At 46.8% G+C, this 16,000-nt stretch overlaps 1 long non-coding RNA gene across 2 annotated transcripts in view; it reads left to right on the top strand.

Moving 5' to 3' along the window:
• Positions 1 to 212: 212 nt before the first annotated feature.
• LOC127551387 (uncharacterized) overlaps positions 213 to 16,000 on the top strand; it is a 55,489-nt gene continuing 39,701 nt past the window's right edge. Inside the window, exons 1-3 of one of the 2 annotated variants that reach the window (XR_007951075.1) lie at positions 213 to 1,303; positions 11,781 to 12,142; positions 14,318 to 14,577. This is a non-coding gene — a long non-coding RNA (uncharacterized LOC127551387). The other variant, XR_007951074.1, reaches the window with a different exon arrangement.

Raw genomic sequence — 16,000 nt, forward strand, 5'->3', positions numbered from 1 at the left:
CAGCAGCCGGGTAGCTGGCCATGCCCTACTACAGGAACAAAGGAGACTAAGCTCTGGGTACTGGCGCGCGCAAGCGGAAAACGGTCCCATATCAGCTATGGGCAGAAAACTCGAAGGAAAAGAGAATGTCAGCGGCCAGAGTGAACAGTCTACGCTTTGGTCGATTTGCCACAGCAGCTGAGGGTTAAGGGGGGGTGGGGAGGTGGAGAAGGATAAAAGAACGTAGATTGGGCAGGAAAGAGGACAGCGGAACTAGAGAAATCTGGAAGGTTTGCTATCTGCCTTTCGTACACTGAGCGGGCATCGCCGGCCCTGGCATTGGGAAGCATAGTCATCATTAACGTTATTAGCATCATTAATGATGTATTCTTACTATAACGAATAATCACAATAGCCGGAAGGGGTGATGGGGTCAAGACTGGGCCTATATTCTGCAAAAAGAAATGGTGATCCCTCTTTCCATTAAAGGAGCTGCCCTTGGCCTAAAAACCTTGAATAGGTTTTCTAATAAGTTGAATAGGAAAACGACCGGGAGAAGAGTGGGTGTTCGATTGGGGCCTAGGAAACTGGAGCTAGAAAAACTGACTTCCCAGAGTGACCGGAACCTCAGCCCTGTGGCAGCGGAGGGAGCTTAAATCGAAGAGATTCAAGGCTCTACTGTTACCATGATGGGTAGATTCTCCAAACTTGCTACCATTCACAAGATTCATTCACTGCTTTTGGACCTTTCCTTAGTTTGGAAGAGGCCGAAGCTGCGGCACTAGAAGCAACAAACTAGATCTGAAGAGCTGGGGCCACTAGAGTTTCTGTCTTTAAACCTATTTAACAAGGAGTTACCCAAGAGGAACCCCCGCAAACCCAAAATCTCCACCTGAATTACACTCAACACTCCAGCTCAGAAATTCCTCGGGAAAAGAGGCTAAAGGAAGGTCCCCAATTCACCCCCAACCTCAGATATTTTCTCCACTCTGCGGGAGCAGCCCCCAGGAGAGAGGCCCCAGCCCTTTTTATAGGTGACGTAGGGCGCTACGTGGCCAGCTCGGGCCCCAGCCCCACGTTCATAGGCTTCTACCCCTGAAGTGACACTTCGGCGCTTGCTCCCCCTTCCCCCGCCCCTGCCCTCGGGGGGACGCCGCCTTTTTCTAATCGGGACGCAGCCCTGCCTCGCCACAAACTCCCGCGCCCACCGAAGAGAGAGTGCTCTGGAGACCCAGGGACAGAGCACTTTAAATCCCACCCTAAGACTGGCCGGGAAAAAAAAAAGAACAGTCCTACTTGGCTCCTCTCAGGTCAACTTTCAGAGGTGAGTGAGTCCCCGAGTTCCATTAGGAAACAACGGAGAGTGTCGACAGACTGTAGGAAAAACAGTGGGACTGTAAGAATGGGGATGGATTGAATGGATGAAAAGCAGAAGCGGGAGCTGTGGGGGAGCGGGTCGGAGAAGAAGGTCTCAACCCCGACTCTCTAGAGGAGATGAGGGTACTATGGAGGCCAACAACCTTAAAGCCTTCCTAGCTATAGTCACTACAGGTTTGAGGGAACTGTGAGCTGGTTTGGGTCTGCACCTGCATCGGGTGAAGCGCAAGAGGCCTCAGCGTAAGGGAAGCAGGGAAGGTGAGTGGAGCGAAATTTAGAGCAGAAATGGTGGTGGTGGTGGTGTGGTGGTGATGATTGTAGTAAATACTATCCTTATAGTCAAGATAAAGACAAACAATATTAATAACAGTACTGTGTGGTCATCGCAACCCAAATAAATCCGAAGCTTTCTCAATTTGGGGCCGATGGAAGAATAGTGAAAAAGATTTTTTCCACTGTTCCTCTCTCTCCACACTCCATCCCTAAGAGCTCTCGGCTAGAGGCAAATCAATGGTGCTCAGACCCGGGGACTTGGAGCGGTATGTCCCTAAATTGATTCAAGCTTCGCTTAGCAATAAAGCTCTCTCAATAGGGGCACAATGGAGTCCCAGTGTGACCCGAACAAAGAATTTGGAAGTAGTTAAACTGCAGGACACGTCCGCAGCCTGGGTGCCTGAATTAAAAAGAAGGGGGGAGAACGAACTTTAGGAAGGGGGAGGTTTAGAGAACATGCACAGGGGAAAAGTTGATCGGTCGTCTTTGCTTCAGTGGCAATGGAGCAAATATAATTCAATAGGAAATGTAGGGATTTCGGTAATGAAAAGGTGGCCCGGGTTACACGCAAGTTGAGCTCTTGGGAATCTAATGAAAATAAACTTCACAGAGAGAGGGCTTCTGGATTCCCAGCAGTGAAGGAGTCTTCTTGATTTGGGACCAAGGAAACACACGGTCACACTTCCAGAGCGAAGTGGGTAGAGAGATAATGAGATAGTATTGGGTTACAGACAAAAAAGAGAAGATAAAGAGGACTTTAATGTTGGATGGATCCAGGAATAGAAGGATAAAGATTTGTACAGGACCTGAGAAAACTGGGAACTTTAACTACCAAACAGGGGAATTCTCAAAGGTCAAGTAACATATACAGATATGTTCCCGCTTTTTAAAAAATTCTATCTCCAGAGTGAGATGGTTATCATATTTTCCTCCATTTCTAGAAATGCTTTTAGCTATTCATTTCTCTCTTACCTTACACTATGTCTTCAACATCATGTGTTGGGGGTTGGTAGTGTGCAGCATATGTTTTTATGTGATTTTTTCTTTAAAGAAGACAGCAACATTCTTGAAAAGAGAAAATTTTAAATTGTAGAGAAAATAGCCTAGATGTGTGGAGGCAAAGGTTCTTCTAGGGAAAAAAAGACAAACAAAGATTAATTATGAGAAGGAGAATGAGAAGAGGGAGTCAAAAGAAAGAAAAAGAAAAAGAAATCCTTCCCTAAAAATATCTAAAATGGGAGGCGCAAGGTGAGAATACTGGAAAAGAATCGGAAGAAAAAGAGGAAAAGAAGATGGGGGGAAGAATTTGGCTTATGTCTGGACTGAAATTGAGACACTGCCTTAAGAATTAAAATGGGAAACAAGGTCCCTCTAATTAGGCAGCTGCCAGCTCCTACTGGGAGAGGCGGGCTGGAAAGGGTTAACCCTATTGCTCATGAACTTGGCCTGTCTGTCTGGGTTTTGATGGATGGTAAGACCCCGCTGACAAGTTCAGCTGGCGGGACCTCCCCTGCTGTTGCCGTTGAGAGAGACAGAGACATATACCCACAGACCTAGATATAGTGTTCAGAGACAGAGACAAGGGATGTGGAGGGGGAGAGAGAGAGAGAGAGAAAGGGAGAGCGGTCTTTCAGATCTTTTAACCCACAGTTCCCTCTCATTCCAAAAGAGACCTACTCTCTCCCTCTCCACTACCCCTCATCCACTACCCAGTACTCCTTTACAAAAATAATGAAAGATGATCTACGTTTCCAGGAGATTCGGATTCCGTAGCTCTATTCCCATCTCCTCTGATACTATATATGAGGGAAACCTCACCGGATAATCAGATAATGGGATCACAGAAAGGAATTCGGTCTGTGATTAGGGTCGGGACTGATTCCTGATACGAGGGCAAAAAGGTTTGTGAGGGGTTCAGCGGAGTCCTAGTTCAGCATTTGGACAGCAGCTTGGCAGGTGGAAAGAACTGGCGGGGCACTTAGTTTCCCCAGGTTCTCTAGAAAGGGAGCAAGGGTTAGTAATAATGGCAAAAAGTTGAGACCTGCCTTAAAGGAGGAAGGTAGGAATGTATCCACGAGATCCTCAGCAAGTATAAGACAAGGTCTATTCAGTCTGATGAAGCTTCGCTGAACTCATATTAGGGGTACCCATCCTCCCCCTTTCCCTGTATCCGCTACTGCCCCTGCATTCAAGCAAAAGATCGCTAGGCTACGGCTAGATCTGTAAGGAAGGCACTTTAGCTCCGCGTTGAGACGCCTGGGGAAATTTCAACCTCCCCATTCTCATGCTAAACCCATTTCTTCCTCATACCCCAAAGCTGTGAACAAGGCCTCCATCCTGGGTCACCCTGTGCTTCTTCACCGCCACTCCCCCTCCATTGCCCCCATTGGTGTAGGGGGTTTTAAGTGAGAAGAGCAGCTCTCGAGGAGTGGGTGGCGGGTCTTAAGAATGGGGGAGCTTATAGTTGGAGTGACTATCGTCAGGCACTGCTGGTTTGGGAATGGCGCCGATATGGCACAAGCTATGCTGAGAACCCGGATTAAAGGGCAAAGGGCCGGAGGGCCGGGGCTCCTGAAGCCCCCTCTCTCCAAGCCTCCTCTTTGCTCTTGCCCTTTCTCCAGCTCTCCCCCCCTCTCCCCTCTGCAATGGTTGGAGTGAGGGGGGAGAGAGGGGAGGGGAGGGGGAGGAGGAGCTGACGTCACTGCGGGCCGAGCCTGCCCGAAGAGGCGGCGCTGGGAGCAGCTCCAGAGACAGGAGAAGCTGCGAGAGGCAAGGAGCCCCCAGAGCTGGCCGCCGCCCCCCTCCTCTTCCTTGGGCCGAGGAGAGGCAAGGACTGCCGAAAGGGCGGCAGCAAGGGGCAGGAACCTGCGCTCCCCATTACCACGGGGACTGAAGAGACCTTCCGTTCCATTCCCAGTTCGCTGCCCAGCCCCCGCCGCTGCCTCCCCGGGCCCCTGAGCTCGGTCTCCGAGAACCCCGACCCCTTCCCCCGTCCGTAAGTGCTACTGTCTGGTGCGTCTAAGCTGAGCTTTGTGGGGAGAGGATGGGGGATTGCGACGCCCTGAGGAGCTGTGAGGGGGAGGGGGACTGGGGCAGATTGGGCAACTGAGCTGGAGGTGGGGGTGGTGAAGCTTTGGGAGTATGGGGTTTAACTTGTTTCCTGGAGCTTAGCTTATTCTGGGGGAGGCGTCCGGGTCATATTCTCCTTCACCCCTCTGTTTTTGAGGGTCATCAGTAGCTTTGCTTGATGGGTAGCCCAGGGAAAGGGAGAAAGGAACTTGAGGAAGCCAGAGGTCTCTGCCCTGGCCCTAACCCACTGACCCTTGGAAATCTACAAGGCCAAGGTCAGGGGTCATATGGTAGAGGGAAACTGGAGGGTTAAGGCATTTGACTTTGGATCCCTTGGAGAAAGGGAGTGGAAGTTATGTGACTTGGATTGAACAAGAGAAAATAACCGGTAAATCTTTCAGATGTTAAGATAGTAAGAAGCCCATATCCCAGGTCCCAATCTCCAACCCCAGCTTCTGAGTTCATTTTCTCTTTCTTCACAAACTACTCACATACATATCCATTCCTACAATACTTAACCATACCAGGATACATGTTATCATGAGAAACATTTCAGGTGATAATTATATATTTGCATATAAGTAAAACCACCACTCCTTTAAAAATCCATAAAATATTTTTCCCATTTAAAACACGAAATTGTTGGAAAATATTTTCTGGGCATATTTTATTTTACATACATATCTGCACATAAGAACTTTAGGTCAATTAGTTGTATTTCGGTTCTAGTCCTCCTTACCTACTTCTCCCACCTTCCAGAGAGCAGAAGGATGAGGATAGTTGGTTGAAGCTCTAACAGGAGGGGGAGGGGAAGAATATAGCTGAAAATGCTCAGGGTTTCTGGCTTCTCACTACAGCCAGAGCTGAGACTCTGATGGAGGGCCAAGGCCGCCCAACCCGGAAGATTGGGCACAGCAAATAGGCATAGAAAAGGCCTTGCATCTAGGGTGAGGGCATTTTCGTTAGAGTTTCAGATTTATAGAATAATCAGTGTTTATTAATTTGTGTGTGTTTTTGTGTGTCTCTGTGTGTATGTGTGTGCAGGTAGCTGTGTATTTCTATTGACAAATATGAGTGGGAAAGAAATAATAGTGGGGTGTTGAATGGGAGTTCTTTTTACCACACAACCCTCATTCTGATAGGAAGACTGGAACCTATTGAATCTTCTGACCTATAGAGCTAAGAAAAAGAGAAGGGATAAAGGACTGGGGGAGGCTCCCTTCAAAAGCTGAATCATATATAAGATACTTAGAGAAAGAGGAAAAGCATTTATAGTTTGTAATTGGGGATAGAATGAGGGAGGGATAGAGTACTGGTTTTTACCTCAAGTCAAATTTTGAAGGTAGGAGCAGCCAGCAGCCAGCTCAGTGAATAAGAAAGGGGTGCAAATAGCCTGATTCAGCCAGGGCTGTTGTTATGGCAGTTTATTTTTGTTCTCCTCTACAGCATTCTTTGCTGTATCTCTCCCCTTGCCCTTGTCCTCTCTTCATTCTGTTTCCACCCACCTCCCTAATTTCTTATACTTAGGGCAGTATAGGCCCAAGCTTCTTTGCCTGGAGCAAAGGGAGGAGAGCAGTAAGCCCAGACATGTCTATAATAGCATTGATAATGTCTGAGAACCAAGACCCCAAATAACCTGACCAAGTGAGAGGGGAGAGTTTTTATGGAGGGGAATGTCAAGAAGTCAATTCCTTATTCTTAAAGAGTGAAGAGACAAGAGTGGGGAACTACAATGCTAATTGTCTTTCCATCACATAAGAAAATTATGAGATCTGATTAATAAAGGTTTGGGAGATGAGAATAAAGGTTCAGGAGAGGGAAAAAGAAAGGTGGGGATAACAGACAATTAAGAAGGGAGGCACTTGAGACCATGAGAAACTAGGGTTACTCCAGGTTGTGACTAAAATAACTCCTAATTAAATACGCATGATGTAAAGATGAGAGATGAAAGGAGCAGATAGGGTTCCTACCTTGACCCCTTCTGGGCCTACCTTGATAAGAGCATCCCCCCAAACTGATTAAAACTGTGTTCAAGAGAAGATTGGGTTTATTTCTTTGCAGGGTCTGATATCTCGACTTTCCCCCTATATTCACCAGCCACTCCCCAAAAGGATAGATCTAAAGAACTCTTATTAATGATAAAGATTCCTTTCTGTTTCCAAAGTATCGGACAACAGAATATGGCACCTACATAAAAGCACCAGTGTTCAGTCTTTCTCTTCCTCTATCTTTCTCTTTCTTCTTCCACCAAAACACAGCCAAAGGCCTAGTTCTCCCATCTCTAGCTTGGCAGAGATTTTAGTGCTCCTACATGTGACCATCAACATCCTCAATATCAGATTCTGAAGTATGGAAATAACTAAAGTTCTTTTGGGTGTTGAGGTGATTGTACTGGGTTTCTGAGGGCAGATGAAAGAATCAATCACAGAAAAAGCAAATTCAGAAAGAGATCTTCCTATGAATCTGTATATAGGTGAATGTATGTTATCATTGTGCTTTATATGTATGCAATGTTTATATACATATACACACATAAATGCATGCTGAACATATGTAACATATGATCATTCTATACATAGGAGATTGTATTATTTTGTACAATTCCATGTACATGTATGTGCATGTGTATGTATGTGGGTGCATGCACGCGTGTATGATGTCTAAGAAGCTTGCACATGGCATTCCTGTCCTGTTCTCCATGAAGAAACCTTGTAAGGCCTGACTTTCTAGGAGCTGAATACCAAACCTACTGGCTCTGTGCTCCATTCGGAAGGCTGTAAGCTGATTAAGCTGGCTTTCTGACTCTTAGCTGGTTCTGTGGTAGATGGAATGAGGGATGGGAGGAAAGAGGATAAAGGGAAGAGCTTTCTAGGGCTTGAATCCTTAGGTTGTAGTGAAAAGGTTATGACTGCTTTTCAGGCCCAAGTGGAGAGGAACTCTGAAGGCGGGAGTCACGCTCAGCACCATGGTCAGGGACCCCACTTATTACAGAGTTTGGGTTTTCTACAGGATTTGGGGGCTAAAAAATCAAAGCAAGAAGGAGAGAGGAATGCAGTGGGTGCCTGGACAGGGTGGAGTAATCGACAGGCAAAATCTTTAGTGGTTCTTGTAATTTAAGGTTTATGGGAACAAGGTTTTAGGTCTAGTTCAGCAGAAGGAGCTAAATCTTCCAAGAGATTACTGTATTGGGATGAAGATAAACTGGAGGATGGGGATCAGTTTGAAATAGGAAATATTCAAAGAGGGTACTAAACAAGAAAAGAAACAAACATTCATTCCATTGAGTGGAATAATTGGATCCTAGGCCTATCAAGTTTCTGATCTTAAATTTGACCAGTTCTTAAACTCGTCAGAGTTCCATATCATCTACATGTATGTATTTACATTTGTTTTTAGAGAACATGCACATTAATCACATATTTGTTCTGTTCGTGTATGTGTACTTAATTATATGTAAGTGTCGCATATCTTTGATATATTGTCTCGTATTACCTTATGAAGCACATGAAAAAAAGTACAATATACTAGTCCATATCTTTTTTTTTCAGCTTAAAAAATAAAAGAAAAGAAGAGACACCATCTTTCTTTGAAACACAGAATGAGAAAACTGAATTGCCAGTAGAGATGATGGGTTGGGGTAGGAGACTAGGGTAATAGTTCGTCTTGAATCATCTCGAGAACTGAATTTGAAATAAGCCTCCTCTGCCAGTTAAACCAACCCACCTTGGGAATTCGAGGTGTGCAGACTGGTACAGCCTGGTTCAGTCCAGGATTAGGGGCCTGGCGTGAGCTTGCATTCTCCCAGAACCAGGTCGACTCTGTGATAGCTCAAGGGAACTAAGGCTTTTACCTCGTTTGTGTGAAGGGAGAGACCGCCTTAAGAAAGTCCTGGAGCCTGCAGATTGACGGGGCGGAGCGGGAAGGAAGACAGGGGCCAGGGCGGGGAAGAGGTCTCTGTTTTTAAGACTGTCTAGTAGCTTGTTTGTTCTCTCAGGGAAAAGTGAGGGAGGGATTGGCCATTTTAGCTCCATCCCCAGTGGGTCTGTCCTGGGCTCAGTGCGCCCAACTTCTGGACCTGGGTTTCTCTAAAAGGGAAATCAAGGGTAGAGAATACTAATGAACAATCTCTGCCCTAATGGAATCCAAATTGGTGCTTTAATCATTTATTTTCTCATAGCAACAACTCGGTGCCTCCCCCACTCCTGGGGGCGCCTCATATACACCGTTAACATTAGCTTTGCCGAGAAGCCATTTTGTGCGCATCGTGCTTAAATTATACTAAAAGCGATTCTGTCTCTCTCTTTGTCTCCGTCTCTGATTCTGTCTCTGAGTCTCTTTCTCTTGTGCTCTTGCCTTACTCTCTTTGCTTACCTTTTCACCGTCCCTCAGTCTCCCTCTCACAATTGCTAAGACTTTGCTCTTAGGGAATGGTCTTTGAAGGACAATGATTCTGCCCCCACTCCCATCTCTCCACCAAACGCCCCAATAGTCCATCCGCTGCAAAGACTGTGTCTGCTCCAGAAAACGGGAAAGGAGACGGGGTGGAGGACTTGGGGCGAGCCGCCTCTAAGTGACTGCCAGTTTCCTCCCAAATATTGCCATACTTTGCATTTAAACACCTTGGATTTAAATCCAGTTGATATTCTTTCATGAGACCTTTTCTGGTCCCTTTTCTTCCCCACTGTCTCCTTCCTCGGTTTCTTAGGTTCTTGCAGAGGGAACTGTCTTCTGAAGTAGGACTCAGAGAAAAATGTTTTAGGTTCTAGGCCTCTAGGGACAAGGAAAAAAACTAGATCTGCTAGCTGCTTTCTTTTCTAGGAATCAGAAAAGGAAAGCAGACAATGTTTGAATGTGCTTTTGTTCTTTTAATTTTTTAGGTAGGGAGGGGAACACGGGGTGGTTATTTTTCAGTTGGAGTAATGGAGGAAATTTACTGTTTTTTAAATAATTGTCCATACAGATAGGACTGTATTAGAAGGGAAAGTAGATTTCCCTTCTAATCTAATGTTCTGGCAGAGAAATGTCCAAGTCTACCCATTCTTCAAAAATATTGCTGCTCTCACTAGATCTCTCTAGATTTTCCTCTAGCCAATAGTGGTGTGGGCCTAGAAAATCATTGGAGAAGAGATTGGGGAAGAGTAGAAGGGAGACTATGCAATCATCTATCTAATCCAAACTCTCCATCTAAATCTATAGGCTAATTTGATGACATCTACAATAACTATGAACGTTTGGCTTCCCAAACCATCAACCGTGGGTCAAAGAATCAACAAAAATAGGAGAGGGGAAGATATAAGAAATGTCTTTAAAAGTTAGCAGAGAAAAATTATTTTTTCCATACTAAAATCCTCTTCTTTGTAATATACCCACAGAGAACTAATCAAAAAATTTAAGGAGATAGATATTTAGGTGTTCAAAGCAGCTGAGATGAAAATTCAGGGATATGGTTTCAAGATCCAAAACTCCCCTTCTTCAAACATCCCCCAATTAAACTTTCAAATTTTAATGGGCTAAGTTCTGCCTAAGTAAGATTACCTTGAGAAAACAAGTCTAGCTATCCATATTATAGGAAAAAGGAAAGCACTGGAATAGAGTAGAACCAATTCAAACTGGGAGTGATTGATGTGAAATGACTGAGGAAGGGAGCAATCTTCCCCCACTACTGGAGTTTTCAATTCCTTAGTTGAATTCAGGGGGCAATGACTGAATTGTCCCTAATTTTACCTATCATCTCTACAAAGATGACTTAAAAAAAAAAAAAAAAGATGAGTTAGAGGAGGCACTGGGAAAAACCTATTAGAGCCCTAAAAGTCTTGAAATTCGTTTTCCATCAGTAATGAGATTTATGAAGTAATTGATTTAGGTCACTGGATGTATAATTAGTCCTAGGGCCACACTTGCAAGGTTTAACGATTAAAAGTGGGAAAACCGAACTCTTGGAGAGGGAAGGGTGACCGTGCTTTTAGTGTGTGTTTTTTCTGGTCTAGGTACCTAAACAAAATCTACATTCCCTTCATTATTTTTGCTAAATGGAAAGGTACACTGGTTGATGTGACAGGATGAGAAAATATTTACTTGATTGGTGCTTTAAAAATAGAGAACCCACGTACTGTTGTTTTCTGTGAAACACTCTAGAGTGGGGTGAGACAGGAGTTTTAAACGTTTTTCCACTTACGACTCCCCAAGCCTGGGAAAAGTGAGAGGAAGGAGATAAACTGCATCAGCATTTTGTATTCTCTAGGGAGAAGCTTTCCATTCTGCAGCCTGACTCACAGACACACGTGCCAACCTGGGCAGATACATATATTTGCACATCTACAAGCCTCATGCAGTTGTTCTGACACACACATAAGCATTGGATGCATATATAAAAATCCTGACACATTCGTGCATATACATTCATAACCCACACCCCACCACCACTACCACACACAACACGCACACTCGCATTCATACTTTCCTGAGGCTTCTCGCTCCTTTTCTCGTGACTCCATATATCAAATTGGTTCTGTTGTATGGAAATCTCAGTCTGCATAGAGAAGAATGTGGATCCTGAGGGGAAGGGGAGTGAAATTAACTGGAATGGGACTTAGCACCATGTCCCTCACAAGAGACGAGCGTGAATCTTTCCTCTGCAGCTGAAGACCTCCTCTTACCCCAGGGGGCCAGTGAACGCCAAATCCATTGTAAAGTCTGGGTCCGGCTGAGCGCGGGAAGGGGACCTAGATTTGAATGCTGGGCCCCTGATTGGTCTGGGTCAGGTTGACGTCACTTCCCCGCGGGGTGATTACCATCAGAAAAGAGGGCTAGTTGGATAGTGGGCGGGGGTGGGGGGTGCTCCCTGTGTGCGCGGCGCCTCGGGACCTCAGAGCATGACCTGCATGCAAACCGACCGCTTCCTCCTAGTGGTCGGAGCCCCCCCACTGGGCAACTCGGGAGGCCCAGAAAGCAACTCCAGGCAGCCCCCTGGGAACTGCCCGGGCTCCAGGAGGGAGATGCAGGGCGCTCAACTGATGTCCTCTCTCTCTCTCTCTTTCTCTCTTTTTCTCCTTTTGCTCTTTTCCTTGCTTTCCTGGGGGCAGGAGCAGCCCAAGAGGTCGCCTTTCCTTACCAGCCAGCCCTCTCCCAACCCAACACGTCGGGCGGGCTCCGGAGGCGGCGGCCAGGGGGCCTACGGGATCGAGGCCCGTTTCTCTCTTTGGTTATCTAGCTGTATGAGTGTTATTGAGCTATCATAAAGCTAGATAACCGAAAGTAGAAATGACTTTCACAACTTCTCCGAGCTGGGAGAGCCCCCCCTCCCAACCTACCACCATCGTCTTCACGTCCCCACAATCCCCGCCTTGTCCCAGGCGGAGAGGAGGCGGCGGTTGCAACGGAGCCTAAGGACCCAGGAACACGACTTACCAAGTAGAGGCCCGGGGCGGCCCCTACCCAGAACCAGGTACCCAAGCTCTCTGTCTTTCTGTTCTCAGATTTCTGTGCCAGATCCCAGCTCCTCGACTAGGGGAAGGAAACTTTTCCCTTGCCTGGGACTTGGCTTCTTTCTTTGCTAGTCAATCCTTTGGTAAAGGAACCCGAGGAACTGGGTGGGAAAGGGGGGTGGAGGGGAGTCTGGAAAGAGAAAGGGGAATGTAAGTGGGGAGGGAGGAGATGAGGTTGAAGAGGGGTCGCTGATGGGAGGGAGACAAACCCTTTTTCTTCACCCCATAAATCAGGTTGGAACAATCTGTTCCACATAGCTCAGGACTGGGATTTTCGGATGCAAATAGGGCGGGAGGGAGACGGCGGCCGAGGCTGGGCGGAGGGGGGTGTGAGGGAGGGCGGGGAGTGGAGGGGTGTGAAGGGGCGCCGAGGGCTCCACTCGGTTCTAACAATGCGGCCTTTATCGAATTATTCTGCGAGTCAAACCTGGAGCCGCATTAGCATGCGGCTTCGGTTTTTGATCGGGCTGGGGGCTCAGCCCTCCCTAAGCTTCGCCCCTCGGTGAGGTCAAGTTCTTGATAATTTGATCACTTTTCATGGGCTTTGGCAGCTGCCTTTGTGTGCGGTTGGGGGGTCTCTGTGCAGCGTGAACCGGAGCAGAAATGAAGGGGAGTCTGCTCAATAGAAAGGGACTGGGATCCTGGGGGCAGCCCTCACCGCGGAGACTTTCCCTGCATACAAACTATCTGTTTGAGCCGGACTCCGGACATCGCCCCGCGCCCCTCCCCTCCCCCTTCCCTGCTTCCCAAGTTGCCTGAATGGTTAACATGCATAAAGACTGCTTCGCTCGCCTCCCCCTGCAAAACCGAGAAGTCGCAACATAAGATGTATTACAATGTCTAGCAAATAAAAAAGCAATTGGGGGAAAATCTGCATTCCGTTCCCATGGTAACGCAAAGCAGCGAGCGTTCTGCCACGCAATCTCCTGGCACATTTTAGCAACACATTGGGAGAAAGGCGAGCTCCTGCCTGGTCGGCTTTGGTCGAAACGACCCCCTGGTCCCCTATATCTCTCCCAGCTCAGGAGGGGTGTGGGGTAGCATTGTAGGTTGGGGGGGGGGGCGGGCGGGAAGTTTTTTCAGGGCAAGGAAAAGAAATTCCAGTCCTGGTCTCTGAGTGCAGAATTGAAAAGACAGGTTGGGGGGCGGAGGAGGGGAGGGACTCCAAGCAGGTCAGGTCCGGAAGGTCCCACGATCCTCCTTCCCTTGGAGCTGAGGGTTTGAACTTTCCTCCAGTTCGCTTTCTTCTATACTTGGGCCGCAGGGAAATCCAGGTTTATTTTTTAATCTAAATGATTGAATTCTTACTGTAGCATACCTGGTTGTCTCGCTGGTAGAGAATAGTTTGTCCAAGTCCCTCTGGAAGGGAAAGATGTGGCTAGATACTCAACTCTGGACCCTGGAGTGTCCCCTATGAAGGGGTATATCTGATCCTGACAGACAGGCAGGCAGGCAGGTAATCGCATAGATAAGTCCAAGCTAGATGTCTGCAGGTGTGTCTTATTAGTGGAGGGAAGAGGGGATGGGGGAAGGGAAAAGGTTCTGATGCTTTACATATCAGTGCTTCTGTATATTAATGTATGATTTATATGGGTATATTCATTTGTTTGCAACTGGCACCTTCTTTCAGTGGACCCCAAAACGTATTTCCTTCTTAGTAAAATATTTCCATTTCTTCCCCCCCAAGCTTCCAAATCCAACTTCTTTTTTTTTTTTTCTAAAAACTACTCTCTTTTCCTGACCTTTCTCTTGTGAGAGGGATAAGTAAAAAGAGTTACTACTCTTACATCCTTCACGTAGTCATAGTCTTCTTTTCTACAGCTAAATGGAAAAGAGAAGAAGTGACGGTAAAAAAACAAACAAACTGATCTTTGTTTTTAAATTCACTTCTTTTCCCAAAGTATCTTGAAGTTAGGAGAGAACTGTTAACTCATTTTTCAAAAGAAAAACTGGGTCACTTGAGAAAAGCTGATCTGGGATCCCAGGAGTAGAGGGCATTAGATTCCCTGAGATCCCTTGACTTTCATTTTCCTCTTTTCCGCCCATCCTTTATACACATATATTTCAGGGTTTGATACCAAAATAATTTAGTGCCTTCATTTGTCTACACTGCTCAAGTTTTTTTTTTGTTACAGAAGCTGAAAAACATTTCTGAATGGCACGATTTGGGAGGACAATGGAAGGGATCCTGTGCAAATAAGAAAGTGGCTCAACGGCTTTCATTCAAAAAAGCTGTTGCTACCAAGATGCACTTGAGAAATGAACCCACCTTCAGGGCCAACAGTGTGGGCCACTTGGGTTGTTGAAAGCGCTTTGGAAAGATTTGCTGTGTAATCAGAGCATGCTTCTAATCGAATCTTCCGGTGTAGACCTCTACACATTATGATCATAAATGGTGAGGGAAGAGGAAAACAAAGCAACTTTTCATTCTAAAAAATCTTATCAGGAAGGGTGTGAGTGTATGTCTGTCTTCTTGTCTATATGTGTCTTTGTGTCCGTGTGTGTGTCTGTGTGCCCACGTGTACTAAGGACACTGCTGTCCCGTACCTTTGGCAGTTGGGTACTTCTAATCAGGAATTAAGAGCAATCCTCAGCCTGGCTCAACTTCGATTATTTGCTCGATCTGCATTTGTTAGGTCCAGATCCTTTTTAGTGACCCTCTCCCCATTATCATCCAGGAACTCTTCCCATACTGTCTTTGTAGAGGAAGTTTTGGATAGAATCATGGAACTCCAACCTGTTTTAATCCTGAAACACTCTACGCGCCTGGAAGGAGCGAAGGATTGACTGACAATCTGAATTCAGCTCTAGAGTCGAGTCCCTTTATTCAGAGATTTTTTGGAGGGAATATAAATCCCTAAATTTTAGTAGGCTTTTGGTTTCTGAACGCCTTACGTAGCAGGACTCAAGAGAGTTTCCTGCCCAGCTACCCAGAGGTGAAGGGAGTTCACAATTGACGGGAGCCATTGAAAAGGTTGCAAGAAACTGAGGACCTGGATCTCGTACGGAATGGAGCCACCCCACGACTATCTCTAGGCTACACCGCATCTCTGTCCCCCACCCCGCCCAGCAAAACACTTGCCTGGGCTCAGAGCGAGCTTTCGCACTAATTTCTAGGGCTCCTGGTTCCTGGTGGGTCAGCAAGTTACACCACTGAGTTTCCCCAGTGCAGTAGGGGGACACTACGGGGAAATGAAACCTGGGCCGCGGAGACGGGAGCTGCCTGAGCTAATGCCAGCGAGGCCTCCCAGGGCCAGGCCAGGACGCTGAAAAGCATGAAGGGTCGGAATTAGACTCTCATTTAGCGAGCGTTACTAATCCGAAGTTACAGCGCTAATTCCCTGATCCGCCAGGTCCCACACGCAGCGCCCGGATTAGAGGCGCAGAGCTCGCCCTCACACATCCCCCTCCACCCCAAACGGAGCTCAACTGGGGCACCCGAGTCTGCAGGATCAGGGTTAATCCTTCTATCCGCACCGGGCGAGAACGTGCCACGGGGCTGTCCCCGAACCAGCTGGAGTTTACATGCTTGAGGCGCTCGGGGAAAATTCGGAAAGGAGGCGGAGGCCAGTTTTCACCCTGGAAGCACCGATTTCAAGTCCTCTATTACTGAAACCAAATCACCTTTCCTATATAGGGCCCAGTCGAGGAATACACTGCTGGATAATGTGCAAGATAATTACGCGGGATTTTGATGTTGTTGTTTTAAGTTTTTTCACTTCTCAGCCAACACATCCCGTGGCCTGGGCTAACACAAAATTCAGAAAGTTGGCAAGGATCCTGTCTTGATTTCAGTTTTCTCTCCAGATATCTTCCTT

Source organism: Antechinus flavipes, chromosome 2 (assembly GCF_016432865.1).
Source record: "Antechinus flavipes isolate AdamAnt ecotype Samford, QLD, Australia chromosome 2, AdamAnt_v2, whole genome shotgun sequence".
In the NCBI taxonomy this organism is placed as follows: Eukaryota; Metazoa; Chordata; class Mammalia; order Dasyuromorphia; family Dasyuridae; genus Antechinus; species Antechinus flavipes.